A 25,013-nucleotide genomic window follows, 5' to 3' on the forward strand; every position below is an offset into this window, starting at 1 on the left:
ACTCCCGCTAGCAATGTATGAGAGTTCCAACTGGCCCACTTTCTCCCTCATTTTAGCCATTCTAGTGTGTGTGTAGTGGTATTTCATTGTGGTTTTAATTTGCATTTCCTGAATGATATTTTATGCTTTTTCATATGCTTACTTACTGCCATTTGTATATCATCTTTTAAGAACTGTTTAAGTCTTTTGTCCATTTTTTATTTGATTGTCTTTTTTATTATTGAGTTGCAGGAGTTCTTTATATACTAGGGACAAGCCATTTGTCATATATATGTGTTGTGAATTACTTTTCTCAGTCTACGAATTGCCTATCAATTTTCTTGATGCTGTTTTTTAATGCATATGGGTTTTTAATTTTGATAGCCTAGTTTATTAATGGTTGTTCTTTAATGGTTTATGGTTTTTGTGTCCTCTCTAGGAAATCTGTACCTACCTCAAGGTTGTAAAGAGAGCCATGTGTTTTATTCCACTATTTTTATTATTTTAGGTTTTACATTTAGGTCTGATCCATTTTCAATTTATTTTTTTGTACAGTATGAGGTGGGTCTAGGTTTTTTATTTTTCCCACATGGATATTCAGTTATCTCAACATAATTGGTTGAGGAGATTTTCCTTTCCCTATTAAATTGTTTTGGCACCCTTGTTAAAAATCATTTGATTGCATATGTGTGGACTTAGCATTACATTGACATGTTTTATGCAAAAAAAAAGAGCCTCTCCTCACTAGGGGGCATAATCTAGGAGTATTCAACCTGGGGAGGTGATTGGTACAAGCTAGAGAGTGTGTCTAACTGAGACCTGACTTCAGCACCAGTTTTTTATGCTTTCTGATAATAAAAGGAATAAAACCTAAGAGAAAGTCAGTTAAAAGGCTTGTTTGCATTTATGAAGTTTGAAGTCCCCATGCATTGCTTTCCTCCCCCAGTCAAAGAAAAACTGCCCAAGGTGCTTCATGGAGTTCTGCAGTGAGGGGCTTCTTGCTCAAAAATGCAGAATCATTGATTCCCCTTTCTAGAAAACTGCTTGGAAACCTCATCAGTGCCTGGGCACTGAACAGGTATAGTGAGAGTTTTATGCTGCCCTAAATCAAAATTAAGGAGTAAGTAGCATTGCCAATGTTTATTTTCCTATTTCCTCTTCATAAATTCTAAGGAGATTTTTATCACAGGTAAGCTGACATCTTAAGAATAGTATTTTTAAAAATCCATGGCAGATACATCTTTTTGAAGCTCTTAAACAAAAATCTTCCTTCCAATTACTATTGCTAATTATCTAAGTCATAGCATAAGGGCCTTGTAAATATTTAGCAAATACTTGGTGATATTCAGAAAAGAAACTCAAAACGAAAACAAAACAAACAAAATACACAGACACACATCCTCTTTAAATCATATTAACTTTTGGGAACTGTCTTGTGTGAGGAAGTTCAAACTTTCCCTCTGAGGCTTTGAGTCTAAATCTATTGAAATGAATTGTCGAAAGACAGACAACAGACAGGAGAAAGGGTATACAAATTTATGAACATGCACAGGGACACAGAAGCCATACACAAAGTATGAGACTCAAAGGAGGGGCCAGAAGATGAAGCTTTATGCCGTGCTGAGGTTACACAAGGAAAAGGTGCTGGGGATTCTTGGGGAGGAGGGAGGGAGGGAAGCCTGGCACACGCATCCTGGCGTGCAGATAACATCGCCCAGGCAGCAGGACTCAGGAAGAATAGATGGGAGCCTCTGGTGAGTTTCTCTGTCAGACCTTTAAAAGTGTCAGATTTTCATTCTTCTTTTCCTATGAGTTAATCTTTTCTAGATCCAGGTAAGGAGGGCCCCAGAGAAAGCCTGGCTGCTTGGTTCACATATGTGGATTTTCTCCACAGAGGCAGATCTCCCTCAGAAAAGACAGCTTTCCAGAGCTATTCCTGTGGTTTGCAGCCCCCTGCATAGTCACATCAAAACACGCCAAAGAGGTATATTTTGGGGTGAAATATTCTGGTTTCCTTCCATTGAAAGTCTTATTCTAAAATAAGAGGACTGTTCCTAGTGGCATGAAATAAGTTACTGTCTACAGAACAGCTGAATAGTCACCATTAGAGGCCAATCAGAGCTTTATCCCAAAGCATGTGAGGGTTTCGGTGAGGGAAGCATAGATCCCTGGCGTTATGTTCATAAGAAGATACTGTGGTGCTCATTAATAGTTGCCATCCTTTGGCAGACTCAGCAGAGAGGAGGGTTATTTTCTTGTGGGTTGTCTTGTTGAATCCTGAGGCGGGGAAACAGTCCTTGCAGGTTGCGAGCAGCCAAGACAATGCAGAGGTGCTGAGCGCATCCTTTAGGAGAGAGATCCTGGGGGCTTTTGTACACACTCGCAAGCCACAATCCACACTTAGCCTTCTCATACTCAGTGTGAGGTTTATTCAAAAATGTGTACTTCCTGTTTCTGACAACCTCTGTGTGGGCCTGCTCAGCCCAAAGCCCTGCAGCCTCTGATTCTCCTTCCTCTAGGCACACACACACACACACACACACACACACACACACACGTGTACACGCGCACTCAGAGGGCCTGCTGAGCACTTTGAATGGATGTGAGGATAATTAGCATCAGCCGGACTGGACAGCACATGCTTTCTCTGTTTTTCACATTCTTTTTTCTTCCCCCACAGCTGACTTTCCAAGGAAACGATGAATAACAATAGCTAAGATGTGTCACTGACTATGCACTGCCCTGTGCTAAGAACTTTACAGTTAAGTTCTTCATTGTTCTTAAGGAGATACTTCTTGAATTAGCACGGCCAGGATGTGAGAAAGGCTTTATCATTATTACCTGACAGATAAAGAAACAGAGGCTCAGAGACCATGTTCAATAACTTGTCTATGGCTAGGGAGCTAATTAATCCTGAACTTGAACAAAGGGCTATTAGACTCCAATGTGTGCTCCCAACCACGATGATTCTTTGGCATTTGTTTGTTTATTTTATTTTGTTGTAGTTTTTTTTTTTGTCAGATTAAACTATATGTTAAAACAGAACAACCTTTTTCTCCTCCCTCCCCATAAAAAAAAAAAAAACGATATAGTACCTTCATGAGCCTCAGTAGCCACAATTTAAAGACCAGAATGATGTCATGGCCATTTCTGATTTTTGAATTGAAATGTTTTGCAGAGAAAAGATGTTACCTCTATTGAATTTGATTTTGTTATTGAATAGAGCCACTTTCATTTTAGCTTCATTCAGAGCAGACAAAAAATCAATTTCTGCCTGCCTAAAAAAATAAAATGGCATTCTCCACCAGGAAAAAACAAACAAAAAAAAAGCATTTCGGGTTTCATGTTAATATCGTGAACAGCGGAGAGCACCAAAGGGGAAGAAAGACCAAACTGTAGAAAAGAAGCAACAAAAGCAGGAACGATGCCGAGCCTCTGGTAATTGCTGCTTTGGCTTTCCTTTTTTGCTTTCGTTTCTTTGTGGGGAAGAACAAAGTCATGTCTGATTTATAGATTTTTTTTTCAGCTCCCTGGACATTCACTCTTAAAAACCTAGGGATCTAGCTGAAAAACGGCTTCCAAAACACCTAGAAAGGACTCCTTATTTTCTGCATTTAATCGTATTGATGCAATTTTACCTGAAAATGCTCCCAGGACACCAGTTTCAAGACCCTGCCAGGTGGCCTACCTACCTTTGCCCCATCCCCCAGTGTCCTTGAGACTACCTGAGCCACAGGACAAGCCCTGGACCGTCACTGTGCAGGGACAGATGGACCGTGCACACGGCAGGCAGCGCTTAGAGTTTCTAGGCAACCCCGGCCTCCCAGCCCAGACCTGAGGCCGCCAGGCACCTTCCCCCAGGCTGGCTCAGAGACCTGCGAGCCGGCTGCGTCTTGGTCCCAGTCTCTCGGCTCTCCCACTGTGGTGCAAACCTGCCCTCCCATTTGTTTTCATTCTTATTATTAGAGGATTTTATTTTCCTGTCTACTTTGCCAGCTGCTGACAACAAAACAAAACAGCACTTGTGATTTTCTTCACACCCTCTGACCCTGGAGAAATCCCTCGCATGCAGCCACCATCTGGGAGAGCCATTTCTTTCATCCAACTTGTAAACATTTTCAAAAAGCCTCCGAAGGCAGCCATGTGGCACACCATCATGACTGCTTTCCTGCAAACATTGAGATTTCAAATTTTAATGGCAGCTGCTTGATTAGGCATCAGAAGTCCATTTTTGAGCATTTGAACTGGCAATTTTAACATGCAAATCTATCCATTTCAAGTGCTTCTTGGGGATGGCTCGAATACTGAACTTGTTATTGCCCATTTTCCATGCACTATTCATAGAGAAAATACTTCGGTGGTTAGTACAATTTATTCCCGGAGTTAACATTCCTAGTCTTAGGATTCACCATTTCCACATTTGCCATGTGAGTGTCCCTCCAAAACTCACGTATTGAATCCCTAATCCCCAGCGTGATGGTATTTTGAAGTGGGGCCTTTGGGAGGTGTTATGGGTTCATTGTTTGTGTTTCTCCAAAATTCATATTGAGGTGGGGCCTTTGAAAGGTGACTAGGCTATGAGGGCCCCACCCTCAGGAGTAGGATTAGCGCCTTATAAAAGGGCTGAAGGGAACTAGCCAGACCTTTTTGCCCTTCAGCCTTCCACCACGTGAGGACACAGCATCTGCCCCTTCTGCCAGGTGAGGACTCCGTGACAGGGCACCATTTTGGAAGAAGAAAGCAGCCTTCACCAGACAACCGACTTGCTGGCACCTTAATCTTGGACTTCCCAGCTTCCAGAATGGTGAGAAATAAATTTCTATTATTTATCAATTATCCATTCTGTGGTACTTTGTCATAGCAGTACAAACAGACTGAGACAGGAGGTAATTAGGTTTACATGAGGTCAAGAGGGTGGAGCCCTCATGATGGGATTAGTGCCCTTATAAAAAGAGATATGAGAGATATCTTTTGCTCTCTCTGCCATGTGAAGACACAGCAGAAGGCAACTGCCTGCAAACCAGGAAGCAGCCCTCACCACACACCAAATCTGCTGGCACCTTGGTCTTGCACTGCCAGCCTGCAGCATTGTGAGAAAGAAATGTTTGTTGTTTAAGCCACCCAGTCTACAGTAATTGGTTGAAGCAGCCCGAGCTAAAACATATAGATAATCTTAACCCCATGCCAACTAATACAAAAAAAAAAGAAATAGGAAAAAAAAGTAGAAGGAATGAGGTAAAATCTCCTCCCCCTGGCCTGTCCACCAGGCAGAGAGGGGAGAGGAGGTTGGGATGTTCGTCTGGAACCTCTGCCCTCCTCCAAAGCTCTCCAGCTCATTTCTGCAACTGTAATAAACTAGGACCCTAAAGATCTCAGATCTGAAAATCAGCAAGGAAAGGGCCTTCTACTCAACTGGATCACCTTCAGCGAGGGAAACACGCACGAATTGAAAGCTGCTCTTTTCAGGAAATATTTGTGAACCGCTTGTTAGATGTCAGGCACCATCAGAGGCCCTGGGGGAACCAGCAAGGTGCCCCTCCAACTCAGCACAGCCAAAAGTGGACTCATCACCTCTCTCCTGCCCCACTTCGCTCCTGCCTTCCCCCTCTCCCCGCCACGCATGTGGCCTGTCTGTCACAGGAGCACACAGCCCTCCTTAAGGCCTTGATCTCTCGCTCTAAGAAGCCTGTGGGCTGTGAGACAGAACACAACTTTGAAATAAGCACAAGCAAGACTCCAGTAAGACTCTACCTCTTTCTGGCTCTGGGGTCTTGAAAGAGTAACTTTACCCCACTAAGCCTTGGTATTCTTATCACTAAAATGGGGAGACTATCTACTTCATGGGGTTGTTGTGAATGTTAGCAAGATAATGTAGTGAAGACATAGCCCAGGGCCCAGAGATGGTAAATGTCCAATAAATATTAATTAGTTTCATCACTCTGACCCCTGTCCATTTTCTGGTTTACTGTAATATCCTCTGAACAGCCCCCCTGACTTCAATATTTACCTTTCAAATTCCTCCAAGCTGCTATACCACTGTCTCGGAAGCCCAGCTCTCACTCCTCTTTGCCTCTCATTGCCTGTCTCCTGCCGACACGTGCATACAAGAGTTTGTGTCCATCCCACCACCCCCCACCAGCGGGTTAGTTGGGATTCTCTTCCTTGCAAGTGGCAGAAATCTAATTTGGTGAGACATAGTCTGGGGATGCGCTGGCTCCCACAACTGAGAAGTTATTAATGCGTCCTGGCTTACCCAGGGGTCCCAGAGCGTCCCTGGTTCTCTCTGGCTCCGTTTCCCTGTTCTGCTTTCCCCTGTGGGCTGGCCTTTCCGTCTGTGGCCAGGAAGGATGGCTTGCAGCAGCCCCTGTTCTCACCCTCCCAGCACAGCGACCGCTGTGAGAAAAGGACTCGTCGCTCTCAATGTCTGCATATGAACTCCAGACGCCAGCCCTGACTGGCTCTGTCTGAGCTACACCTTTGTGGAGCTGAGGGCAGGGGGGAGGAGACAGAACACAGTGCTTGGGGACACAGGCAAAGAAGGGGCGGTCGTGATATTCCAAAGGCAGACGTTACCTAGACAAGCAGCACACGTGCCCATGCCAGGGATCCCTTGGGCACAGCTGCACACAGCCTCACTCCAGAGCTTTAGAGGAGGGCCCGAGGGATGGGAGCTCTGTAGGATCTGCTGCAAGCCAGCCCCCAGCACCGCCCAGGGGTGGGCACCTGGTCACCTGCAAGAAGTATTAAGGGCCCTGACTCTACGCTGCTTTTCTTTGTCAGCCTCAGTGCCTCCTCCCGCTGAAGTGAGGCCTTCTTGGGCTTTGAGAAGAATCAAACTGGAATGTGGGAAACAAAGCCATGTCCTTCAAGGGTTCTCGTCTCACTGACGAAGGTGACATGGGACTTCTAGCCTGCACTTGGTTGAGTTCATCCATTCACACGAGAGTCACACACACACACACACACACACACACACACACACACACACACACACACGGGCAGGCGCTATGGAGGGGACATTTACCAGGCAAGTGTCTTTAGAGAGAACAAGTGGGTTGTTTGGCCTTTATCAGGTGCCTTTCATCTAAAGATCAAAGGAATACTCTTAAAATATTTAATTAGGTCTCAAAATATGTCTATAAGGAAGGTATTAATATTTGCCTCTCTCAAATGGAAAAACTAAAACAAAAAGTTAAAAGTAACTTTCTCAAAGCTACTCAGAAGTGGGATTTTTAGCAGCGTGACAGTCACAGATTCTGAACATGGTCACATTCCTACCTCTTCCCCTCACCCGCAGCTATGCGGCATCCGTAATAGCCACAGTACGAAATCCACATGGTCGACGCTGATAAGGTTTGGTTGATGTTATAGAATACTCAATTCCCATAAGAGGAGGACAAATTTTAAATATAAAATATATTTTTAGCTTAATCTCAAGGTCAGAATAAATTGCAGGGGTCATTTAATCCATTTCTCATTCTAGTCCTGGGCCATAATATTCTCTTTGAAAATATCCAGTTAGAGGGAACTGTCTCCAGAAAGAACTGGTTCTAACACCAGACAAGTGCAATTATTAGAGCATCCCACCTTGTGTTAAAGTAAAATCAGTCTCCCCATAACTCTGCAATGCTTCTACTTTTGCCCATTGGAATTCATTCATATTCTTTCTTCCTTTCCTTCTTTCGTTTTTTCTTTCTTTCTTCCTTTCTCTGTTCCTTCCTTCAGTCTGTCCTTTCTTCCTTCATTCCTTCCTTCCTTCCCTTCCAGCTATTATTTATTAAGTAGCTCCCATGTGCAACATACTAGCTCAGGCACCTGGGATACAGCACTGAACAGGAAAGACAAGGTCCTTGCCTCGTAGAGATTCTATTTGAGTGGATAAAGATGGTGGGGGGGGTTAGAAAACATACAAACAAAAGTTTCAACTAATGCTAAGTGTTTATAGAGGAAATTAAACAGGATGGGGTGTATGGAGGAGGGGCTACTTTCTATAGATGCCGTAAACAGCTCCTCTGAGCCTCTGAGGAGGTGACATTTGAGCTGCAACTGGAATGTCCCTGGAATCACACAGGGTATTTCCAGTCCTCTTTCCATAGGATGACCCTTCCCATATTTGGGAACCAGATATCATGACACACATGTACATATGTGTGGGCATACACACAAATCAGTCTTCTTTTCTCTTGGTTAAACATCTATATTTCTTGGTCATTCCAAACATACACACCTGTGTATCAGTTTCCCTCTAAAAATATAGTGTTCAAAGCAGGATAGGGAAGTCTAGTTTCGGTCCGACTGTCACAGGAGAGGTGGGCCCACGAGCTAACTCCCTTGTTCTGGACACCACACTTGCATTAACTGTGTTTCTAGACACCCAAGTTCCACACTTGCAATAGTCTTTAAAAACCTGTATGTCATTAATTCTCCCTTTATTAATCTCTCAGCCAACTAAAAGTTATAAGTCTATCACATGCTGCTGTTAAACTTCCTCCTGAGTATCCTGTAATTTTATAATTGTGGGTAGGGAGGGGAAGGCAAGGGTAGGACCTGGGTTTTTACTTTTGTCTATTGAGACCATCTTGCTAGCTGTTTAATACTTTCTCTTTTTACTGCAGATATCATCATGTAGGATTTCAACTGTCCTTCTACATATCATCACAGATTTGATAAGCATGCCACTAACATCCAGTTTTAAGTCATGACAAAAGCATCTCCCCAGCTGGGACAGAGAAGGAGTACAGGCATTGAAGCAGTCATTGATGCAGCTGACAATATTGTGAGCTGGTCCACATAAGTGAGAAATATGCAAAATACCTTGCTAAAATCCAAGTACACCTTACACATTCATTCATGACCCAATGAATAAAGAAAAGAAGGGAAAACTGGATAGCCACATGTAGAAGACTGAAACAGGACCCACAGATTTCACCTTTCACAAAAATCAAATCATGGTGGATAACAGATTTAAATCTTAAATGGGAAACGATTAGAATTCTAGAAGAAAATGTAGGAAAGACTCTTACAGACATTGGTCTAGGCAAAGAATTTATGAAGAAAACCCCTAAGGCAATCACAGCAACAACAAAAATAAACGAATGGGACCTGATTAAATTAAAAAGCTTCTGCACAGCCAAAGAAACAGTCACGAAAATAAACAGACAGCCTACAGAATGGGAAAAAATTTTCGCATACTACACATCAGATAAAGGACTGATAACAAGAATCTATTTAGAACTCAGGAAAATCAGCAAGAAAAAAATCAAACAACCCTATCAAAAAGTGGGCAAACGACATGAATAGAAATTTTTCAAAAGAAGATATAAGAATGGCTAACAAACATATGAAAAAATGCTCAACATCCCTAATCATCAGGGAAATGCAAATCAAAACCACAATGAGATACCACTTAACTCCTGTGAGAATGGCCTTTATCAAAAAATCCCAAAACAACACATGTTGGCATGGATGCGAAGAGACAGGAACACTCATACACTGCTGGTGGGACTGCAAACTAGTGTAACCCCTGTGGAAAGCAGTATGGAGATTCCTTAAACAGATTCAAGTAGACCTACCATTCGATCCAGCAATCCCATTATTGGGCATCTACCCAGAAGAACAAAAGTCATTCTATAACAAAGACACCTGTACCTGAATGTTTATAGCAGCACAATTCACAATTGCAAAGATGTGGAAACAACCCAAATGCCCATCAATCCACGAATGGGTTAGTAAACTGTGGTATATGTATACCATGGAGTATTGCTCAGCTATAAGAAATAACGGTGATACGACATCTCTTTGGTTCTCCTGGAGAGAGTTGGAACCCATTATATTAAGTGAAGTATCCAAAGAATGGAAAAACAAGCATCACATGTACTCACCAGAAAATTGGTTTCCCTGATCATCACCTAAATGCACATCGGGGAAGGATACCAATTTGATATCAGACTGAGATGGGGGGTGGGGGTGGGGGGAGGGGATGGGTGTATGGCTACATGATGAGTGCATTGCGCACCGTCTGGGGAATGGTCATGCTTGAAGGTGCTGACTCGGGGAGGTGGGGGGTGGGGGGAGGGGATGGAGGTATGACTACATGGTGAGTGCCAGGCGCACTGTCTGGAGAATGGACACGCTTGAGGCTCTGACTCAGGGGGATGGGCGGGACACGGACAATGTATATAACCTGAGCTTTTGTACCCCCATGAAGAGCTGAAATAAAAAAATAAATTAATTAATTAAGTGAAATAAAATTAAAAAAAGAAAAGAAGTCAGTGTGAAATGGCATTCTTAGTAGCCGGTGTTGAATCCTGGAAATCACTGCTTCTGACTTTGAGTGCTCAAAAACACCCCTTTTAAAACTATCTTCTAAATATGTGTTCTAGAGTATTGCCTAATCTATATACAGGCTCAGCAGTTCAGGGCACACAGTTCTGATTTTTCTCTTTTGAAAATCCCAACTTTTCTGGGCGCCTGGATCACAATCCAGCATCCCTCAGGGGTTTCTGATAGTGTCGCTACAGTCTAATGTAAGTTATTTCTCAGTTTCCTATGATACAATCCATCTGGGCCAGAGACTTAAAAATGTACAAACCATAACAGGCTCACTTTTATAATCATTGTTCTAACCTTGAGTCCCTTTTCTGGTAGTCAGTCCTACCATTTCCAATAGAAATCTTATAACTGAAAAAAATGTAGGTGGAAAACAGGAAATGAGCACTTCTCCATCTTTTGTCTCTTCATGTATTATTTTTTCTGTTCATACCTTTTATTTGAGAATATAGAGTAGTTTCCAGAGTGTAAAACAGAAAGTGAGAGAAAGGAAACCCATGCAAGAAATGAATGGGATTACACCTATCTACATAAGATATTTTGAAAATTGAATTTCTGAATTCATGTGTGCCTGATCTAACCATTATGCTCAGAAATTTCTTTGTGGCTCAAATGACATTCTTTTTACACCTCAGGTTTCTATAATTACTAAGAACTCTCCTTGCTGATCTGAACTTGCTCCACAGAGCAACACCCATTGTATCTTCTAACTTTTGAGAGATACAACTGCCATCAAAACAAGTGGAAAATCTATCAACTGCTCTGCTTTCATTGAATGAGGCTTCAAGCTGAGGCCTGGATATTTAAAGCCCTCGCTTATGGTTAGATCTGTCCCCAAACCATTTTTGAGGTTTGCATTGGGAACACGTGATTCACTTCCTCTCTCATGAACTTACAATGCCCCTTCTGTTCTCTCTTTTCATCTCCTCTGAGAAGCTCTCCATCCGTCCTATAAAGGGGACACACCCAGTAGAACAAAGTCCTATTTCAGCAAGGGATTGCTGCTGACCTGACCTGATCAATTTAGTCACTGGGAGGGTAACCTCAAATGTGAGTTAAACCTACCTACCTAGTTCAGCTATGTCCCCAAAATAAAACCTAAAGGGTGCTTTTAACTAGGACTTTATAAAGAACCCACCATCATGTTGATGATAAGACTGACTTCACACAGTGCCTTGATGAACATTCAGTATACAATTCACAATGCCAAGGTTTATTTACATGTGTATTTATGCAGACAGACATAGCAAACTACAGATAAAGTTAAGTGAGGTTGCTGACAAAGTTCAGCCAGCATAGCAGGGTGGGGGGACCCCCAACTCAGTGATGCTCTTTGTCAGCTAGCATCACTGGAACAGGAATTTGCCTGGAAATGGGCATAGCCCTCATTTGATTCTGTGCCACATATCTTCTAGGACCAAAACTAATATTTTGCTTGCCGAAATTGTGATCTTTCAAGAACAGTCTTTTTGATCTAAATATATTTTATTTATTTCACCATGCTGTGTGTTTCCTAAATGCCATTCACAAATCCATGATGGCTCTGTTGGGAGTGTGAGTCTTTTCCAACAAGAGGATATCACAGAATGCATCTTCTGTGCATGGGGGTGGATTTCACGGAGAACCCTGACAAAGCATCCCCGGGGGTCCTCCTCATTACTCAGAGTCCTTTCTTGGAGACTGTGTCTTGCCTTCCACTGTCAATTGTACCCCCTTCCTCCTTTTCTATAGCAGTTAGAACTCCATTGAATCCTTACTATGACTAAATATAAGTTAAACGTGGAATATGAGGCTCATAGATTTATACAGAGATATTTATTTTCTTGACTTAGAGTGATACTCTTCCCTCTTTTAAAAAATGTATTTTATATACAAAATTCAGCTAATAAAAATCTGAAGTATTGTGCATGTAACTTTTTTTCAATAAAGCAGCATGTTGCAAGAAAACTAAGATTTTAGAAGTGATATTGATGGTGACGGCAGCCTTCACATATGAATAGCCAAGCAGAGCGTTGCTGATGCTGCCCCTGTAAAACAAAGAAAGAAGCATTTCAAACTCCACAATTACAGCAATAGGTCTGAGAAAACGTGCTGAGGTACAAGCCCATCCACTAACCCAGGACAGGAATTCCCACTGGTTATTTAACCATTCTGCACCTGTGTCCTCAACTGGCAGGAGGAATTTGTAATACCTACTGGACAGGGTTACTATGAGATCAAATGAATGGAGAAGAAGCACACTAGCCTCTACACTGAATACTGTGAAATGTCACATAAGGAAAATGTATCATAACTCTGCCCGTGTCCACCAAGCATGGTTGTTTCCAGCAGCCATGGGCACTTGTATGACTTGCCCAAGGCGACAGGTTGGTAACTGAAAAGGCTGGAGACACTGAGGCAGCTGGAGGCTGGGGGGACAAGCAGGACACTCCCCAAGGACCTGGCCGGGCCTGAGGCAGTGAGCCAAGGGTTCCCCTCATCTTGTCCCCCCGTGTTCAAACCCGTGAGTTGAAAGCTAGTTGTGAGATGTAAACAATACAATGGATCTTTGTATTTACCAGATTGGAAGGGGCACCTTTCCTGCCAACAACATGCCAACCCCAACATCTCTACTCCAGTGGATGGATTTTTTTAAAATATCTGTTATTCAAAATTGAGATTATGGCTTCTGGTTTGTTCTGGTGAGTGTGATGGGTTTTTTCCCTCTTGTTTCTTAGAATTTCAAACTAATTCAAATCTGAAAATTATGCTCACATACAAAGAAAAATTGAGAATCGATATTATATGAACAGCTGACAAGATGTAATGTAACTGATCTAGTTTAGGTAATTCAAACAAAGAATGTTATTAATTTGCATCCTTCAGTAAAATGTTTCAACTCTTCACCTTAATTTGTTTGGGTGGATACTCCCATGTTCTTCATTTTAATAACAAGTATGTCCATTCAAAAATGTCTAAAAGATTTGAAAGATATATTCACTTGCTCTGTGAAAACATCACTAGATCAGAAAACCAGCAAGGAGCAATTACTCCTGGCATAAAAGAAGGCGAGGGTCTGTTTCCCCCTTTTCACCTCTAATCCAAGTTTTATTCTCATGAATTCAAGTCAACAAGACAAGTGTGAGAGGCCTGCATGTCTCAGCTTTGGCAGCTCAACGCAAGGTGAGACAGGCTAAACAAAGGACAGTTGACATAGTGGTCTAGGCACTCTTGCCTGCACATGCTTTATTTGTGATGGCAAGAGACAGACATTTTTCCCTCCTCTGCTTCTCTGGTGACAATTCTGAATCGGCCAGTGAGAATCAAATGAGGCCCATTGCTTGTGGCAAGGCCGGGGTCCTGGCCATTGCGAGAGTTCCAAAGAGGGCAAGCATGGGTTTATAATCCAGAGGTGAGATCTATACTTGTGAAAAGCTATGCCACAGGACAAACTCTTGAGGAAAATAGCAAAGCCCAGCCAAGAAAAAAGATTAGGGTAAGATGACCACTTGCAAATCTGGAAATTTTAGAAAGCAGGATCACGGCCAATGGAACTCAGCTCAAAATAAAAACAGACTTTTTGAAACCATCACATGGAGGACTGGGCTGACTCTGGAGTTATGTCATCCACAGAGACTGGCAGCTATGTGTCCTGTACTGGGGAGTAGAGGCAAGGGTCAGAAGTATCAAGAATTATCAAATGGAATGTGGATAAGATGAGCAAAATCTCTTCTAATCCTGATATTCTATACCAAGGTAACTAACTAAACTAAGTGAAGTATTATTTGTGACTTGGGCTTCACAAAACAGCTTTGTGAGAGCAGGTAGCACTCAGCTCATAAAATACTTATTTCTGAATATTCCTCTCCAGGACAGGAAGAGAGGAAGGAGGAAAGATGGGAGAGAGAATGAATGCTAGTTGTTAGCCTACCCCTATGTGTAGAAATACATTAATATATAAGCCAAAATATTGGCTATTGAGCCAGCATTCAACATAAAAATAAATATAGAATTAAAATATAGAAAATAAATATGTGTATGTACACACACACACAACATACACATATAATCCATTTGTCAAATGTTCCGACTTTTCTTAAGTGAGTTTGTATACAACTAAGGTTACAGGGTCAGTCTCCATTTGTCTCAGTATTTATCTATGGTCTTTGCAAGGGAGGAGAAGGAGGAGGAAGAAGAGGAGAAGGAAGAGCAAAAAGAAAAGGAGAAAGAAGAGAAGAAGCAAGAAGAGGAAGGAAGGCTAGTATTATGGAGGGCCTAACAAGGTTGCAGTTATTTTATATACATTATTTTGCATTCATGATGAGACAGATATTATTACTCACATTCAGATAAATTCAGAAAAGTTCAAATAAGTAAAATAATAAAATTAGTGAACGGCAGAGCCGGGTTTCAGACCCAGCTCCCTCTGACCACAAATCTCTGCGCCACAACCATCCCCTTAGTAACAAGGGGAGATTTAATGACTCACTTAATGTCCCACCACTGTAATGAGTCACCACTGACACATTTTTAAACAATAGAAATTTTTTCAAGGTATTTTAATTCAAAAAAAAAATTAGAGTACATATTCCTAAATATGCTTTGGGTTCGTAGACTAGTTAGAAACATTTCTTTTGCCTGTGCCAGGTAGAAATCTGATGCCACCAGCCATATGCATCACTTCTTATGGGCCAGAAGAAATGCTTTGCTTCCAACCCGAATCACTTAGCAGTAGGAATTTTATGGTCTTCATGATTACCAAACAAGAGGGCTTTCATTTACACCAAGACCATGAGTGCGGGTAAAATTGGGGATTTGAGGGTAATCATCCAGAGGAAAGAATCAATACTATCTGTAAAGAAATAAAGCACACTGGGGAACAGCAAAGATTCCGCTTCCGTAGCAGCAAGGAACCTTCGCCCAGGGATGTAATTATTATTTAATCCGGCTGAAGGAAGAGGACCTCAGCGACGGCCTCCTGCTTTACCCAGCTCTTCCATCTCAGCTTACGTTCCCTTCTTGGTCTCTCTCCATCGAATGCCCCTTTCAGATTGCCTTGACTTTGACAGCTTGTGCACGCGGTGGAGGCAGACCTCAGCGTGTTTTCTGCAAGGGCTCCGCTGAGGGCCAGCTCAGAGTCTGCAACAGCGGCCTCAGCGTCCACAGTGTGGAAACACACACACACACACACACACACACACACACACACAGGAGATAAAAGGACCGCCTCCCTTCTGGCCAAACAGGAAAGGATTCAGGGTCACTTGCAGCCTCATGTTGTGCCCCCGGGAATCTGCGACAGCACGACGGAGGCAGGCAAGGGGAATGGCAGGGCACCAGCGGGTCAGTGGAGACAGCGAGAGGACAAAGAAAATGCTAAACGTTCCTCCCTAAGCATTTCTGATAAGCAGAAATAATATGGAAGAGCGAGCCCGCCCGCCTCCCTCTCCTCCCGCCTTCCCGGCGGCCTTCATCGCGCTGTGTCGCTGTCGCGCCTTCCACCTGGCCGCAGCCTGCCGGAGACGCGCCTCGGCGTCCTTAACCCCCCGCCCCCGCAGGGCCGGTCCCCGCCGCGTCCGCGCTCCCGCCCTCGGCCCCGGGCGCCCCCTCCCGCGGCCGGCTGCGCCCGCATCTCCGCGAGTCCGGCGGCTCCTGCGCCTAAACAAAGCCATCTGAGGCCTGGAAGAACGTGTCACCGGGAGATTAAATGCTAATTGACAACTCATGTTCATTCTGCGGCAAGAACTGTTTCATATTTCCTTCCCAGCACCTGCTCGTGTTCGGGCAGCCGGCACCGCGCGGGGCTCCCGGGGACCCCCAGAAAGGCCAGCGCCTCGGCGGGCGGATCCCGCGCCCGCGCCGCCCGCCGGCGTCTCAATGGCGCCCCCAGCTGGCCGCCGCGCGGAGGGGACACGCGCGCGCCCGCGAGAGAGGGAGGCAGGACGCCCAGGGCTGGGTGTCGTCAAAAGGTGACACAAGGGAAACTCGCCTCTGAGGGCAGCCTGGCCTCCCCGCGAGGCTGCTCGGCGCGGCTGCCCCCACCAGTTCTCAAGCTGTCTGCACTGAGAGTGAGGAGGAGCCACTGTCGCCAACGACTTTGCTCCCTGAAAGCGACTCGATGTAGAATAAACGTGTGTGAGGGGGAGATGCTTCCCGCTAGGAAAGAGCGAACCAACACCTGGTAGCAGAGGGGGCAAACCTGGGGCAAGATTTCTAGATTCAGGGTCCAGGGACAAACCACACTTTCCCCCGGCTGTGCGGCGCGCTCCCAAAGGGAACTCGGCCCCTCCAGGCGCGGCCCTCCTGCCTCCCCGGGCCCAGTCCGGGCCCTGTTCTCCAGGCCAGCGCGAGCCCCACTCCTGGGACCCCCACTCCTGGCACCTCCACTCGACCCCTATCCCCGCCCGCACAGGTCCACCGGTTCCTGCCTCTGCCTGGCCTCCCCTGCCAGTCTCCCCCCGCTCCTACATTCAATGACTCAAATTGACCTGAAGCTCTTAAAACAGTTACATCTGATCAGCCACTCCCTGCCCAGTGGACACTTTTAGGGGCTCCACATCCACTGGATAAAATCAGCAGGCCTCTGCCCCACTGCCAGCCCCACCCTCAAGCACTCTCCGACGGTACAAACCAGCAGTATAATTTTCTGCGGTTCTCTGGAACATACACTGTGACTTCTCTCTGTGGTTGATAATACCAGCCCCTTACCTAACAGGCCCTCTCCTGACCTCTTCACCTATTTATTTATCTTTTAAGACCCAAACGTTCCTGAACACATCCTCTTCTTCAAGAAGTCTTTCCTGACGGGCATAGTCAACCCATCTTCTTGACCTAGGCCTCCTCTTCTTCATTCCCCAGGTACTCCATTCTTTATTAAAACGGCCTCAGAGTTTCACAGTCTGCCTGTGCCTATCTGCTTTCCAGATCTGAGCTCCCTGACTTGCAGGACTGTCTGATTCATCTTTACACCCCCTGGCTCGTATACCCGGGACTCACCGAGTGTTAGTTGCATGAGTGAGTGAATGGAGAAAGGAGGGGATACATCAATGAGAGGGGGTCCCAGAAGCGCCTGCCTGCCCCAGCCACCTCCTTATGCCTGCCCGCTGGAGAGTCCTGTGGCCGGATCTGCTCCTTTGGGGACTGGGAAGGACAAAACAATGACCACCTGGGAGGCTTTGGCCTGTCAATTTCACCTGGAGCATTAGCTTCTTTAATTAGATGATAATGGCAACACCCAGCCTAGCCACCTTTGAGAAGGGAGGTTATTATTGGAGGAGGAAAGGAGAGAGTCATTCTGGAGACTTGGGAGCATGGCAGAGAACAAGTTTGGCAAAAATGCAAGACTCAAGACCCAAGAGGGCTGCGTTAGACACTAGACCTAGGAAAAGAGGAGACTACAGAAGCTTAGTGGATGGGTTAGGAGACAGGACAATTGACAGAGTACATTTTATTTATCAAGTACTTTTAAATTCCTTCTAAACCTCACGGCGACCAATGAAGATAGGTCTACCCCATTTCCTAAATGAGAAAATCGAGGCTCAGATGGATTTGTTCCTACATCTGAGTTTACATGGCTATGAAGGGCTAGCGCCAAGATTCAAACTGCCTCTGGGCAAAGCAGTCCAGACTTTCTTAAAATCATGCTCCTGTCCACAGTAATTGGTGGGCTTCTCCATCTCTGAAATGCGCCCCATTGAATGTCTCCTAGAATTCATCCCCTGCATAGCTCCCCGTCTGGTCAAACCCTGCATGGAATATGGGTCAATTATTGAAGAGCTTCCTTTCCCGTCTTATACAGAAGACACCCACTTTCCTACACCCCATCTTACTTGGGTAAGTGGGACACTGCCTCATTTATCACATTCTGTCCAAGGTGCCACACTCCATCAGGCATCAGTGGGACTACATGGCAGTGGCTAAGGAGACCTAATCTACAATTGCAATTTTCAGAAAAAAAATCAGAGCTCACATATCTCTGCACTTCGGTGTTTTCAGGAAAACCCAGACCTATATCTCAACTTATATCACAAAATCATGGTGTTGCAGTGAGATTGTGAACCAGGTGTTTAGGACTAAGAATTTGGGTGTGCCATTTTCAGCAGAGAAATCACCTCTTAAGCCTCCCTTGACATCGAGATCCACTGAATTCCACATGTGCCCAATATGACCCTCCAGTGATGCTATCCCTGGCCATAGTTAGAAACCGCAGTCTAGGACCAGTGGCTCTCAAACCTTAGTGTACATCATAATGACTTGGAAAGCTTATTAAAAATACAGACTGCTGGGCCCCACAATTGCCAGAGTTTCTCATTCAGTAGGTCTGGAGAAATCTGAGAATTGGGATTTCTAACCAATTTTCAAGTGCTGCTGCTGCTGGTGCCGGGTTCATGCTTTAAGAACTGCTGCTCCAGGGCAGTGGTCGCCAAAGAGAGTCAACCAGGAGGGCCCTGGAGAGCCAGGATCCAGTCTGGAGCCCTCTCTGAATCTCCTAGGGTCTTCGTCTTTCACCGTGTATGTAGGCACCAGAGCAAGAGCTTCTCTGCTATATCACTTTTCTTTTGTGAGGTGCATTTTTAGCACATTTCTCCTCACCGATTCAGCACTGGTGAAAGATACCAAAAGCCCCTTCATCACTTAGGGCTCATTTGTTTCAAGTGACAGAAAATCCAGCTCCAACTGACTTAAGCAAAACAAAAATAAATGTACTAGTTCCAAAAGTGAGATGTCCAGACCTGGCTTGAGCTGGGCCCAGTGATGTCACCAGAATGATTTCTCCTTCTCAATCTTTCCTTTCCCTTGCTCTCGTTCTCTCTCTCTCTCCTCTCTCCTTTGCCCCTTTACATGGTCTCCATTATCAAACCTCATTCACTTGAGCATGAAGCTGGTCACTGAAGTTTGCCACAGGGCTGGCAAACACCTGCATGGAAATCACCCCCAAATCTCATTGCTTCTCACTGATACAAATTGAATCAAGTGCTCCCCCGTGAACCAGTTCCTGCAGACAGGGAAAAGCAATGCTACAGTTAGGCCTGAATCACATGTTCCCCTCCAACCCCAGACAAGTCACAAGGGCTTAAGAGGGGACAGAGTGTGAACAACAAGCCTCCCCAAGCCACCAGGTGCCACCTCCACTTGTAATTGCCAAGTCCAGTGGGTCCCTTTGAGTCCAAATCTCTGCTGACTTCGCTTCTCTTCTCTTCTTGACTTTCTAGATCCTGTGCTTTCCTTGAGCTCTAAAGGATCCTCTTTTTGTGCCACTCATTCTTGTGCATGCCATGGATTTCTCATTGGGCCATATCTCAGTTCATGCCTTTTCCATGAGTTGTGCCGTGCATACTCTTGCTTTTAAATCCCACCTAAGTATGTTGACTCCCAAGTGTATATCTCCAACTGTGATAGGCAGGTAAGGACCAAGCAAAGATGTCCATGTCCTAATTTCCAGAACTTGTAACTAAGTCACGTGTTCCATGGCAAAGGGGAACGAAGGTTGTTCATCAGCTGACCTGAGGTGGGGAGATGATCCTGATTATCCAGCTGGGCCCAATGTGATCCCAAGTCCCTTAAATGGGGACAAGGAGACATAAGAGTCAGTGTCAGAGTGATATGATGTGAGGAAGACTCAAGTGTTGTTTCTGGTTTTGAAGATGGAGAAGGGGCCATGAGCCAAGGAATGCAGGCAGCCTCTAGAACTGGGAAAAGGCAAGAAAATGGATTCTCCCCTACAGCCTCTGGGAAGGCCCTGCTGACGCCTTCTTCCTATGTTCCAGTAAAACTTTATTTGAATTTCATATAATTTCCTCATGTCATGATATCTTCTTCTTGTGATTTTTTTGTTATTGTTGTTCACCATTTAACATTTTAAAAACCATTCTTAGCTCACTGGTCAAACAAAATCAGGTGGTAGACCAGATGCCCCCCTTGGCACAAGCATGTTTACCCTGCCCTAGAGTTACAACCTGCAAGGCCAGGTGCTCAGGCTTTGAGAAGCACCTGGCACTTGGGCCCCACCGATGCGACAGAAGGTTGGGGTTTCCCATCTCTTCCTCTGTGCTGAGCACATGCTTGCTGAGCAGAATAGCATGAACACCACTTTTTAAACTAGCTGTTCCTTTATATCTCTCTATTTTCTGACTCTGTGTACTGGATTGTGTAAATTAAATATGCTAATGACATGTGGCTCGACTAACTTACCCAGCTCCACCTGAACATCTCATAAACATCTCAAATGCCCTGGATCCAAAAAGCTAAACCCAACTGAGTGCATTATCTCTACCTTCCTTCTCTCCACTGCACATACCCAATGACCCTCAACCAAAAAAAGCACAAAAGCAAAACTCCTATACACCTCACCCTGGTTGTTGGCACCACAATTCACCGGCAACCCAACTGAGAGCTCTAGAGCCGTCATTTTCCCTTTTCTCCCTCATATTCCGTTGCCAGCCATGAGCACCTGTCATGTCCTCCTCTTGAGTCTATCACAGAAGTGCCCTCAGGCTATCCCTATGGCCAGCGCCTTACCCCGCCTAGAGCACCAGGACTCCCATCAGATGCCCTCACACATTCCAGTCTCGCCCCTTCCAAATCCTCCCAATGTGCTTTGGCAAAGAAACGTCCTCTGGCAAAGATACATATGATGCTCCTCAACCTAAAGCCCTTCAAGGTGCCATTTCATTCACAGGATGATGCCCCAGCTGCTTGGGGCAGCGGGAGAAGGAAAGGCCCAGGTGACCTGGCCCTGCCTGCTGATCCAGCTGCCACTGCTCCCCCATCACCTCCATCTCCAGTCTTGAGCAACTCCGTGTGACTTCAAGACACGTGTGTTGTTGTACATCACCGTGTCTGTCTATGCCATGGCTTCTCCCTGGACTTCTGAGCCCCTTCGTCCACTTGGCTACTTTGTGCTCATCCTTCAAGACCCCACTTGGCAGTAGATCTTCTGGGGAGATTTCTACCCTCCTGCGCAGAGCTGAGGGCCCCTGCTTTGTGCCACCTCCCTATTTTTCTACCTCTGCCTATTGCCACCACATGTTTGACTCCATTAAGATCATTTGCTTTCCTGCCTGCCTTCCCCACAGGCTAACTCCTCGAGGGCAATATCTCCTGGTGTCCCCAGGACCGGACAGAGTGCCTGGCCCTTGGCTGATGCTTCACAGACATCTGTAAATGCCTGAACCTCCAGGCTGGCAGCACTCTCCCATGGGGCGGTGGAAGTATTAATACACTGCTCCTTGCAGGACCCAGATGTTGGCAGATGTTATTGCTCAATTCAGAATCTTAATGCTTTTCATCATGAAAAGCCGAAGTCCACTTGGGCCGTTAGGAAAGGGAAGGCCGTGCCGTGAGAGGTGCACCCCACAAAAGCTTCATCCCACGCCTGGCTCGGCTGCAGCAGGAGGGTAGGGTGGTGCCTCACCCCCATTAGATGAAAGCAAACACCTTGCCTTACCGTGCACCAATGGCAGCCTGTGTGCCTTCTAAGCCACCCCTGGGGTATCATTTTACTTATGGGAGTCAGGCATTGCGTCCCAGCAGCACGGGGCACCATCACTCAGCAGCTCATCCGGTCTTGAACCCTGCTTTGGGGGCACTGGGGCTCCTTGCTGGCGGAGCAGCCTCTAGCTCCAGGACAGCCCTGAATCAGCTGTTCCCTGATAAAACAGGACCAACAGGCCTGCACTCTGCCATACAGAAGGGGAAATGTATAAGACGCTGACATCTATGATGGAAAGAAGAAGACAAGACACAGATTCTCTTCTCTCTTTGGTGGAATTTGGGGCAACTGCCTCTCGAGGGCAAGTGTCTGAGATCCCCAACAGCCTGCCCCATGCCAGCCTCAGCACCCTCTCACATCCTCCCCACACGTCAGCTCGTGTTGTCCCCGGGACGGTGCTTCTCCAGCTCCAGCTGCTTTCTGGAAGAGCCTTTGTGGGCCAGGCTTGCCGTGCACAGCTCCTGTGTCTCCTCCTCTCTGGCTTCCTCTCCCCGCCTGCCCCAGCCCGTGTCAGTTTCACGCCAGCAGCAGCTCGTCCCAGCTGAGCTCCCAGCTCCCTCGCAAAGCGACCTCAGGCAAGAAGACACACTCCACGAAGGCTTGGTTTTCCATATCCTGGTTTCACCTATTGAAAAAAGAACACATTAAATCCTCCCATAAATTAAAGTCTAAGAATCTCATCCTCAGGGTGAATGCATTTTGCCAGGTCTAGCCTCGCTGTTTGTCGCTGCAGGTGACACTGGCCGACTGTGAGAAGTGCAGTCTTTTCTGCGTGAGTGTCTGGATACCCTGGATCATTTGGCACCCATGACCTCCGCCCATGAAGTGCCAGAGGCACCCCCTGCCCAGTCCTGTGCCAATCAGATGACCTTTCACACACCCGCATGCCTGCTGGGGTGACAGGGGAAAAGCCCTTTGTTAAGAACCACTTTTAGGAAATCCCCCAAGCAGTGAAATTTATGCAGTTTTCAAGAACACCAGGTCATGTTCACTTGCGTTTTTCCTGGCTGAGAAAAAGTCTGGTCCACAATGAAAAATAAATTCCTGGAGCTCCTGCTCTCTGCCTTTGTTTTCTTCACCTTCCATTCCCTTGATTAGGCTCTTAAAAAAAAAAAAAAGTCTGGACTTTTAAAAAATAGCCCTCACTTAGATCTTGTTATTTGAGTAGCAATGGATAAAGAAAAAAACCCGTCCAGTCCCTTAGGAAAGGAAGTTCTTTGCATTAAGTAAATGCCTTTTGCTAAGCCATATTTCTTCACTGCCAGTAACAGAGGTTTGGTGGTCGTGTTTCCCCATGTAATGGCCAAGAGCAGCTCTTCCTGGTTCCCCCTTTCCCCAGCTCCCAGCTGCAGCCCCTTCCTTCCTCATCTGGCATCCCTTTCAGTTTGCCGCACTCCCCTCTACGCAGACAGAAATGCTCAAATACAGTGTATCCCCAGCCCCACATTGTCCCTTGACCCCAAGCAATTTATACAATTTGCAAATTGATTCTACAAACCTCTCATATATATGTGCATCAATTTTCACCTGCATAACCACTGCCCTAATCCACGCCCTCGTCACCCATGACCTGGTGCCACCACCAGTCATCTCTTCCCTGTCTTGAACCCACAGCTACCCCAGGGAACGTCCTAAAATGCAGATATGCTCGGATCAGACGTCTTGCGTGTCAAAAGCCTTCGTATAGCCACTGTTGTAGCGAGGGCCACAGACAGGGGGAGCCCCCAGAGGGCAATGTAGGGCTGTCACAGGGGATGTGACTCAGGCATGTGACCCTTGCTGGAACCATCCCTGGGCGTGCAGGTATGCAGGTGGGCACACCCAGAAATAACCTCGAAGTAGAAAAGATCCCAGGAGAGTCATATCTAAAATGAGGGCTTCAACCAAATGCCCTCCTGAAATTCCTTCTAACTTTATGATTAAAGATATTATTATGATTTGATGAGTCTGGAATTTTAGAAACATCTCAGGCCTCTGCCCTGGCATCAATTTTGCAAGAAAGGGAAAGGCCCAGAGAAAACCCTAAAGAGCCTCATGGTGACAATCTTCTGGTCATCTTAGAGTATCCAATGCTCTTTCCACCAGCATTGGAGGGGTGTGGGGTCCCCATAGGAGGCCCTGTAGCCTGTACATTTCAAACATGTGACTGGGAACCCCCACTTTTCAAAAATATTTCACCTTCTGTTACTAAATCTGGTAGTTATTTGAACATGTGCCTTTTAACTAAATTATATGTACCAATAAAACAAAACAAAGCAAAGCAAATACTATACTAACTATATTTTAGAAACATATTTTCTCACACAGGATGCCAAGTTATAATTCATTCTGTTGGCTTCTAATCTATTTGGCTTAAAAGCTCTCATGATTGATGACAGATAGGTGAACTAAATCATTACATATTCATTCATTCTTTCCGCTTATTAACTGTCCGTAGGAAGGCTGGCATGATTTGGGCCAACGTGGTATGTGCAAAAGCCCCATACCGATCTTGATACGGCCGGACCACCGCCCATGTCGGCACAGAGGGTCTCACCCTCCACACAGGAAGGAATTCAAGCACAGGGGCATGAGTGAGAGAAAGGAGGTCCAATATGAGATATGAGCAAAACCAGAAATGTTTATTGAAAACAAAGTACACTCTTACAGAAAAGAAAAGAGTAGACCGATCCAGAGAGGAACAGTGTCATGCCAGGATTAGGGTCTGTTCTTCTATACTAAATCTTAATGCTATGCTAAACTGGGGGTGGAATATTCATGAGATTTCTGGGAAAGGGGTGGAGAGTTCCTAGAACTGGGAACCCTCCCCTTTCTTGACCTTATAGTGTAACTTCCCAGAGTTGCCATGGCTTTTATAAACTGTCACAGTGCTGCCAGGTGTGATTTGACTATGTTAATGAGGGTAGTTCATTTAGGGACATTGTTGTCTCAACTGTGCCCAGGCCCCAGTTAAAGGAATTCCCCTTTTTACCTTGGATAAAGATGTTATGGCTAAAGTAAAATAACTAAAGTTTCCCCATTGGTTACATTTATCTTTGCTAAAAATATTCACATTCTTGTGACTTTTTTATCCTGTTGGCCTCCTCCTCCTGACCCCTTCCCTAACTGCCTGCAGTGTATCTTACTCTTGTCTCAATCTCATGAGATGTCACTGGATATACTGACCTACAGTGGAACTTTATAGTGAACATGTGCTTTTTAACTCTTAAATCAACTGATCAATCAAGATTATTTA

This window comes from Lemur catta, chromosome 9, assembly GCF_020740605.2.
Source record: "Lemur catta isolate mLemCat1 chromosome 9, mLemCat1.pri, whole genome shotgun sequence".
NCBI classification, from domain to species: domain Eukaryota; kingdom Metazoa; phylum Chordata; class Mammalia; order Primates; family Lemuridae; genus Lemur; species Lemur catta.